We start from the raw sequence: 10,211 nt of genomic DNA, 5'->3' as shown, positions 1-10,211 counted from the left end.
GGTGGTGGCAACTTTAAATTCATTATATTGTTCTTTTATATGTGTGTGTGTATATATGTGTGTGTGTGTGTGTGTGTATATAAATAATATAAATATTTTTTATCAGTTCAATCGTGCCAGGCCTCCCTGTCCATCACCAACTACTGGAGTTTACTCAAACTCATGTCCATTGATTCAGTGATGCCATCCAACCATCACATCCTCTGTTGTCCCTCTCTTCCCACCTTAAATCTTTCCCAGAATCAGGGTCTTTTCAAATGACTCAGTTCTTCCATCCAGTGGCCAAAGGATTGGAGTTTCAGCTTCAACATCAATCCTTCCAATGAATATTCAGGACTGATTTCCTTTAGGATGGACTGGTTGGATCTCCTTGCTCTCCAAGGGACTCTCAAGAGTCTTCTCCAACACCACAGTTCAAAAGCATCAGTTCTTCGGCGCTCAGCTTTCTTTATAGTCCCAACTCTCACATCCATACATGACTACTGGAAAAACCATAGCTCTGATTAGATGGACCTTTGTCAGCAAAGTAATATCTCTGCTTTTTAATATGCTGTCTGGGTTGGTCATAGCTTTTCTTCCAAGGAGTAAGCGTCTTTTAATGTTCATGGCTGCAGTCACCATCTGCAGTGATTTTGGAGCCCCCCAAAATAAAGTCTGTCACTGTTTCCATTGTTTCCCCATCTATTTGCCATGAAGTGATGGGACCAGATGCCATGATCTTAGTTTTCTGAATGTTGAGTTTTAAGTCAACTTTTTCACTCTCCTCTTTCACTTTCATCAAGAGGCTCTTTAGTTCTTCTTCACTTTCTGCCATAAGTGTGTGTCATCTGCATATCTGAGGTTATTGATACTTCTCCTGGCAATCTTGATTCCAGCTTGTGCTTCATCCAGGCCAGCATTTCTCATGATGTACTCTGCATAGAAATTAAATAAGCAGGGTGACAATACATAGCATGGACATACTCCTTTTCCTATTTGGAACCAGTCTGTTGTTCCATGTCAGGTTCTAACTCTCGCTTCTTGACCTCCAGATTTCTCAGGAGGCAGGTCAGGTGATCTGGTGTTCCCATCTCTTTAAGAATTTTCCACAGTTTGCTGTGATCCACACAGTCAAAGTCTTTGGCATAGTCAATAAAGCAGAAATAGTCAATAAAGCAGAAATAGATGTTTTTCTGAAACTCTTGCATTTTCAATGATCCAGCGGATGCTGGCAATTTGATGTTTGGTTCCTCTGCCTTTTCTAAATCCAGCTTGAACATCTGGAAGTTCATGGTTCATGTACTGTTGAAGCCTGGCTTGGAGAATTTTGAGCATTACTTTGCTAGCGTGTGAGATGAGTGCAATTGTGTGGTAGTTTGAACATTCTTTGGCATTGCCTTTCTTTGGAATTGGAATGAAAACTGACCTTTTCCAGTCCTGTGGCCACTGCTGAGTTTTCCAAATTTGCTGGCCTATTGAGTGTAGCAGTTTCACAGCATCATCTTTTAGGATTTGAAATAGCTCAACTGGAATTCCATCCCCTCCACTAGCTTTGTTGGTAGTGATGCTTCCTAAGTCCTACTTGATTTTGCATTCCAGGATGTCTGGCCCTAGATGAGTGATCACACCATCATGATTATCTGGGTTGTGAGAATCTTTTTTGTATAGTTCTTCTGTGTATTCTTGTGAGAATCTTTTTTGTATAGTTCTTCTGTGTATTCTTGCCACCTCTTCTTAATATCTTCTGCTTCTGTTAGGTCCATACCATTTCTGTCTTTTATTGTGCCCATCTTTGCATGAAAATTTCCCTTGGTATCTCTAATTTTCTTGAAGAGATCTCTAGTCTTTCCCATTCTATTGTTTTCCTCTATTTTTTTTGCATTGATCACTGAGGAAGGCTTTCTTATCTCTCCTTGCTATTCTTTGGAACTCTACATTCAAATGGGTATATCTTTCCTTTTTGCCTTTGCCTTTTGCTTCTCTTCATATTATATATATATATATATATACACACACACACACACACACACACACACACACACACACACACGTAAAACAAATTTAAAAACGCTTTCAAGGCTTTATACTTGTCTGTTACAGCTTGGATGCAGTAGCCACTTGCCACATGTCTACTTGAACAATTGAGCATTTGAAATGTGCTAGTTTGAATGTAGATGTTCTACGCATATAAAATACCCATCAGTTTTCAAAGACTTAGTAGGAAAGATAAAATGTAAGAATGTTATTCATATTTTATTATATATGTATATACAATATGTATATATGTATTGAATACATATAATATATACATAATATACAATAATATATATAGTATACATATACATATAATATATACATAATATACATATGTATTGAAATGATATTTTACATATGGTGGGTCAAATAAAATACACTATTAAAATTAATTTTATTTGCTTCTTTTTACTTTCTAAAATATGGTTGCTAGAAGATTCACATATTTGTCTCATGTCATCTTTCCATTGAATCCATAGGCCCCATGTGGTCTGGGCCCTGCTTCCTCTCTGACCTCATCTCTTACTTGTTTTCCTCTCCCTTACTCACACTACTGCAGTCGCACTGATCTCTTTGCCTGAACAAGCAGAACCTCCTTCCGCCTTGGGACAGTATGGTTTGTACTCACTAATCTGCCTGCAGCGCTGCTTCTCGATGTCCTGTGACACTGCCTTGTTTCCTTCAGAGAGACTTACCTGATCTCTATAACACCTCTTCCCCTTCATTCTCTATTCCCCTTAACCTGCTTTCCTTTTCTTTGTGATATTTATCACTGCTGACTTGTTTTTGTTTTGTTCCATTTGTCTTCCTCTGTCCCAAGCACCTAGTGTAATGCTTATATAGTATAGACATTTGGTAACAGTTTGTAGCATGGATGTCTATAGACTGAAAATAATTATGTTAAGTTGAATCTCTGCAGTAAGGATCAGGTTTCCTAAATATATAAAGGGTAAAAATTATTAGAGTAAAATAAACTTTAATTATAATTGCATGAAATTCCCTGCATAAGGAAATAGATACGTTATTCAATGATATAAGGTGGCTATTTTATTCCCTTCAAGGAATTAAGGTCAAATAACTTTATACTAATCAATTTTTATATATTTGTATAATTAGTAAGAAGGAGAGTTTAGAGATACTTAGGAAATGTTCAAGAAAGTAAACAAACTACACAGACCAAGACTTACTTAAGGGTCAGAAATTTTTTTGTCCAATAGATAATATCAAGTTTCTCAAAGGAATTTTCCAAATTCTTTATTAGTCTGGCATTTTTATTGTATCCTTGATAATACAGTAAAATGGCTTGATAATACAGTAAAATGGGTTATGTCAAGGAGCTTAGAAATTTTTTTGAATACACTGAAATTTTTCTTGTGCTAACAATTATAACAAAACTTGATCTGTTTTAAATAAACTTTGAAGGCAACCATTGCTTTTATTTAAAGTTAAAACCATGAAACAGAAAAAGGAACCAAAGAAAGGGAAAATGAGCAAGGTATGTGACAACTTGAATTGTGAAATTTCCACAAGCAAAGCTGACGAATCAGGGCCAGCAATGAGACGTTTGAAGTGTATCTTCAGTGAGTTTTTTGTTCTTGTTTTTGTTTGTTTCCTCAATGACTTTTGAATATCATTTTGTACTTGTTTAGCATTACTGTGCATTTTATGTCAACACTATCAGCTACCCGAGGTTACAAAACTGTACTTTCATAGTGGCTATCCTTCACTTGAGTGCTAACTAAATGTCAAGAAAGTTTACAGAGATTATCTAGTTAATTCTCACAGGAGATGTAATTTTATTACTCTCAGTATTCAAATTAGGAAACAGAGGCTTTCCACAGAGTTCTGTTTTCTAAGAGTTTACCATCTAGGGTGATGAGAATAATAGCAGATAGACTATAAGGTGCTAAATGCTTCAATAAGGAGTGCAGAAAAAGGGTTGCCTTTGGAGTTGGGAATGAGGAAGGCCTTCCAGGGAACAGGATGCTTGTTCTGGATTTGAAAGTTAAGGAGGAGTTAGCATGATGAAGAGTGGAGAATATTGCAGCATATGCAAAGACATTGAAATCTGAAATGATGTGTGCATTAGTGAGAACTTCTCTAGAAGCCTTTTGATTTATTCATCATATACCACACTTTCTGTATTTCTGTATTTAAAGATCTGACTTGGGCAATGACATCATTTGATTGAGCTGTTATCAAGGTCTAGAGTGCTGTCAGGGCTTGTTTGGATTGGCATGTGGGGTTAGAACTTCATGCCCCAGACTTGGGTTTTAACCTTGCAGGTATCCTGGGGGCAGGTTCTACACTGAATAGCAGAGTGGCTAAGAAAAATTCTTTGCCAGACCGCCTGGGTTTAAATCTCAGCTCTGCCACTGGATATGTGTTACCAAACATTTTTATGCCCTAGTATCTTCATTTGGCAAATGAGAACAATAATGATAGAACCTCCTTCATCATAGGATTGTTATAAGGATAAAAGGAGTTAATAGATAAAAAGCTCTGAGAATAATTCCTGGTACATAGGAAGCTCTATACAAGTACTAAGTGCTATTAATAGTGTTACTTGAGACTGATATTTAAACAGAAATGCTGCTTTTGTTCATTTAGAATGAACTTTGTTCCTTTCTAATGATGCTGAGTCTTCTAGCTCCTTTTATTTATTTATTTATTTTTGGTAAGTATTAAGATTCCTGAGAGACTAACTTTTGAATCAGAAAGTTTTTGGCTGGTAATTGGTGTAGAATATTTATTCTAGGCACTGGTAGAGGCCAGTGAGATATCCCTACACCATAGCAAAAAAAAAAAAAAAATTCTCTGGGTTACATGTCTCAGAATTATCTTAACTCCTGTGTTTCTGTCTGCCCAGCCAGATATAGCTAGTGGGTTCAGAGTCAGAAAGAGATAGAACTTGGAAAGACTCCCTGAAGAGCTAGTTGTTAAGCCCGGAACTATTTTTTTAAGCCCAGAACTTTTTAATGTCACCCAGGGTGACTTATTTGAGGCACTCCTCTCTGCTCTACAACTTCCCCTGGGTACAATGTGGCTGGGGTTTCCCTAATTTGGAAGAACTTTGTAATGATCGAGGAACTACAGATATTGCTCATTGTCCTTGATAGACTGGAGAAAGGCAAGGCTTTATTACAGAACTCTTGAGCATTCTTTAGAACCCTCAGCTAAGTAGAAGTGGCTCAGGACTTCACTTGGAGCTCTTCAAAGACATGTTTCAGCTTAGCAGAATTTATCAGTTCTAATAGTTTTGGGGGTGAATTCTTAGGGTTTTCTCTCTATATAATGTCACCTACAAATAGAGACAGTTTTAGTTCTTCCTTTCTGATATGGATGTCTTTTATGTCTTTTTGTTCACTAATTGCTCTGGCTAGAACTTCTCATACTATGTTTAATGAAAGTGTCATGAGTGGGCATCGTTGTTTTGTTCCTGATCTCAGAGCAAGAACTTTGTTTCTTACCATTGAGCATGATGCTAGCTGTGGGCTTGTCATATACGACCTTTCTTATATTGAGAAACATTCTCTCTGTGCCCAGTTTGTCGACAGTTTTTGTAATGAATGGATTTTGAATTTTGTTCAGTGCTTTTCATGGATCTGTCCAGATGATCATAGTTTTTAACTTTCATTTTATGTGGTGTATCATATTAATCTTCTTTGACTGTTGTTGAAGTGGTGTGCTTCTGGCCACATCTTGCCTGTTCTACATATCTATATCTAATTTTATATATTTGAATGAAACCTTTCACACATATGGATGCCAGGTGCACATAATTATTATAATACTCGGCAAGGTTAAAGAGGCAGCCAGAGAAGGCCTGATCCTCAGTAAGTTGTGGAGTTGGTTCGGATAACATAGTTCCTTTAGGAGCAAAACAGATGGATAACAACAAAGGAATTTACTCAATATGTATCATTAAAATAAATTCACCTTGGGAGGCTGAGAGTAGTTGATAGTCATGCTCTCATGTTCTGTTTCCAAACTTGAGTCAGTTTTTCAACCCAGAAACCACTGACTGAAGAAATGGACTGAGCAAGACACCAGTCCTGTCCCCAGCAGGACACGCAACACATGTTAAATACACGTGGTAATGATTCCCCTAGCGCTTCCCCAAAGGGACTTACCTCGAGGTACTTGAGTAATTGCACTGGGGATAAAGGTAAGAATACCCAAATATTTGTTGGACACAAGGTCTGAATTGACATTGATACCTGGGATCCAAAGTACCTCGTATAATGGGGGGGGGTGCGCCAACCAGCTAATGAATGGAGTCCTGGCCAAGGTCTGGCTCACAGGGGGTCAGCAATGTCATTTGTTTAGCCTCTGAATATTTTATTAGAGAATATTCAGTACTTCATAAAATCCCTCACATTTTGTCCCTGACCTATAGTATATAAGAATCGTTATAATGGGGGAGACGAGAAGAAAATTTCAAAAAGCCCAAGTAAGTAGGAATTTCCAAAACTGCCTCTATCACTCAGGCAAATAAATAAAAAACAATATCTTACCATGGGGTAGTGGTGGAGGGGGTGGTGGTGATGGAGGAAATATTAAGTACCTGAAAGCTAATTGATTCCCATCCCCTGGGTTGAGAAAGACAACCGTTGACTACAACTGCACGAAGTCACAGGCTCAGCAGCAGTTGAAGTGCCAAATGTGGTATCCTTTCCATTGCAAGTGAACATAGTCTCGAGTCCATGGTAGGCAGACATTGGTTGGGTAGATGCATACTTTCCATCCCTGTTCAGAAAGTAAAAGATCAGAAACAGTGTGTATTTCACAGGGAAAAGATTATAGTATACCTTTGTGATTTTACCTCATAGCTGTTTAAACTTTCTTGTCCTTTGTCATCCTATAATTTGAAGAGGATGCCACAGAGAATGTCACCTTAATACATTATATCAATGATAATGTTTTTATTAGACCCTATGAGGAAGAAGTTGCTAGCACATTGGACACTTTGATGAGATACACATGCTCCCTAAAGAGTAGGAGAGATATCCTAGGAGAGATACCCTAAGATTAAGGGGCCTTCTCACATCAGTAACATTTTTAGAATTCCATTGGTCAGAGGGATTCCAGGATGTGGCTTCTGAAGTAAAGGACAAATGATTGCAGCCTGAGCTTCCCAAACATGAAGAAGGAAGCATAGTGTCTAGGAGGCCTCTTCGGATCTTGGAGGCAGTATATTCCCCCTGGAATATATTTAGGTACTTCCGCACAGTGGTATGAAAGGGCGCCAGCTGTGAGCAGAAAAGGGCTCTGCAGTCATATGGCCTGGGAGGTTCAAAGGTTCTGGAGACTTCAATTGAAGGAAAGCTGGAGTTCATGGCAAGCACCAATAGGAAATCACAACTGAGGCCTTGGGTTTTAGAGTAAGGCCATGCCATCTTCACTGGAGAATTACATATTGTATGAAACGTGAAAATAGTTCATTTTATGAGATGATGTATGAGAGAGGAAGTACCTGACCATGGGGCAAAATCTTCATGTGGCTACAACCGGCGTCTTGAGTTGGGATTCTTTCAGACCCATCAAGTCATAACTTAGAGCAGGTGTGCAGTAATCCATGGTAAGATGGGACTGGTCCATCCAGGGTTGATTAAGAGCAGGACCTGAGGGCTCATGGGAATTGCATGAGCAGGCAGCATGGACCCCATGCCATCCGTCACTGCTGTTCTCTCTCTCAGGTCACGCCTACAGGTGTATGGGCCATCCCTTACAACCAGTTGTAAAAAGGAGGAAAAACCCAGACTTGTTCATGGACTAGCTGCTTCTGTGGGTGCAAGCTGAAAATAGATGGCATTTAAAGTCAAACACAGGGAAAATCTTTCCAATGGGAAGAGATTCAAGTGGTGACCTAGTCTACCCCTGTGTGTGGAAAGAGAAATGGCATGAGTTTAGAATATATGTGGACTCGAGCAGTGAAAAATGACTTGACTGGCTATTAAGGGGTTTGTGGAGACAAAGATTGGAAGATCAAGCGAAAGGGGTAGAGGCATGTGGCATATGGGAGTGGGCATGAAGTGTAGGCATCTTCATATCACATGTTAATATCACCCCAGTGCTGGCACAGTGGGTTTATGAGTAGAAGGTCTATGGGGGCAGGGATGAAAGCCATGACTGGGCTCAATAATATGGACTTCTAAAGTTGTTCTGGTGTTTCTGCTTTTGCCTGAAGTTCAACTTGTCAGAAACAGACTAACAGTGAGTTGCTGCTACAGCACCTTGAAGAGACCAAGCTGGCACTTGATGACAACTTGATTACACTTGACACAGTAGCAGATGTATTCCAGGTATGAGTTTGTCTTTCTTGCTCACACCATCGCAATGTGAGGATTTCATTTATTGGCATGGCATCTCACATACTTTCATGTTACAGTAGGGGACTGACTTTATAGCTGAGGTATGGTAGTGAGCCCATAGTCAGGTCATCTGTGGTCTTAATTCATGCCCAATCACCCAGAAGCTTCCTCATTGATAAGAGTATTGGAATGGTCTGTTAAAGACATATGTGCTCTTTCTTCAGTCTTGTCTGACTCTTTTGCGACCCTGTGGACTGTAACCCATCAGGCTCCTCTGTCTGGGATTCTCCAGGCAAGGACATTGGAGTGGATTGCCATTTCCTCCTCCAGGGGATCCTCCCAACCCAGGGATTGAACCCACGACTCCTGCATTGGCAGGCATCTGCTCTTTACTGCTGAACCACCCAGGAAGCCTGTTAAAGGGATAGCTGTAGCATTAGCTTAGCAGTGTGGAGGTAGTATTTTTGAGGATGGGATATCATCCAGGATATAGTATATACTTTGAGTTCAGATTTATATGGTGCTATGTTTCTGATAAAAGAATACATGGGTGTGGGAACCAATAGGCAGAAGCAGGAGTGGCCCTACTTACCAGTGTTCCTCTTGTGTCCCTCTTGGAATCTGTGCTTCCCATCTGAGTAATTCCTGTTGAATTATAAGCTGCAGTTATCACTTAGCCCCTCCCTTTGGGTTCATTATATCAAGAGACCAGCAGACAAGGAGGCACCATCCAGGTAGGAGTAACTGACCCTGATGCCTCTTTTTTTTTTTTTCCCATTTATTTTTATTAGTTGGAGGTTTTTTTTTTTTTTTTTCCATTTATTTTTATTAGTTGGAGGTTTTTTTTTTTTTTTTTCCATGATGCCTCTTTAATAAAGAACGTGTACCCCCAATTGGTGGAAGTACAGGCAGTAGACACTGTCAGCTCCTTCAGGAATTCTCAACTGCAGAGCCTCCTTGCCCAGTCATGCCCCTTCTTGGAGTGGTCATTGAACATTTACTGACTTACCAGTCAGCTTCACCTAGGAATCCTGAAGATTCCTGTGGGGTTAGTTATGTCCACAGGCACTCCTTAGAAAACCTCCTGTATGCTAAACTCCGAGTTTACTTCCTGTGGGAACCCAACCTGTGATGAGTTGCCTTTAAGGTTCTCAGCTTTTATAGTTTAAATGTACTAATACAGAGAAGAGTATGGGATTACTATTAGGGGCAACTAGTATGATCTCTAGGGAGCCTCAAAGAGTTATTGAAAAAAAAAAATATTTAGCTCTTCAAAGTAAAAGATGTTTGTTAACGAGAACGAACTGTTTTTGAAATGAGTATATGAGAGCACTTTGAAAATGGGCATTTGTCCATTGTTATATATGAGTTTACTACTGAAAACATGTCACTGTAGAAACCCTCATACTTAACAAATGGAATTTTCTATCCTGTTTACCAATTTTTTATTGTCTGCCTGCCTACTGGTAAGCGTTGAAATTTCCCTTGTATCTGAATTTTCTCTAAATTATTCCCTATTGATCAAAGGCAGTCTTTCATGTTTCGAAACTTATCTACAATTCATTGTCACCGCTTTTCTCATTTCTTGATACCAAATTAGGGTTTCCTTAAACTACTATTTTCTACAAATATTTGTGCTATGTCTTAGTTGTGACATTTGGGATCCTTAGTTGCAGCATGTGGGATCTAGCTCCCTGACCAGGGATGCCACTGGACCACCAGGAAAGTCCTCCAAACTAGGGATGAAAGAATTAATTTTGGAAGAAAGTATTTCCAAAGGTAAGAAAAATTCTTTGATTTCATAAGCTAGCCTGGTTAAGTTTTTTCCTAATAACTTCTAATGAGCTACAAATAACTCCTCAGTGCCAGCATCCCAGCATAAGC

This window comes from Odocoileus virginianus, unplaced genomic scaffold (genome assembly GCF_023699985.2).
Source record: "Odocoileus virginianus isolate 20LAN1187 ecotype Illinois unplaced genomic scaffold, Ovbor_1.2 Unplaced_Contig_29, whole genome shotgun sequence".
Classification (NCBI taxonomy): domain Eukaryota; kingdom Metazoa; phylum Chordata; class Mammalia; order Artiodactyla; family Cervidae; genus Odocoileus; species Odocoileus virginianus.
This window is presented reverse-complemented; position numbering follows the sequence as displayed.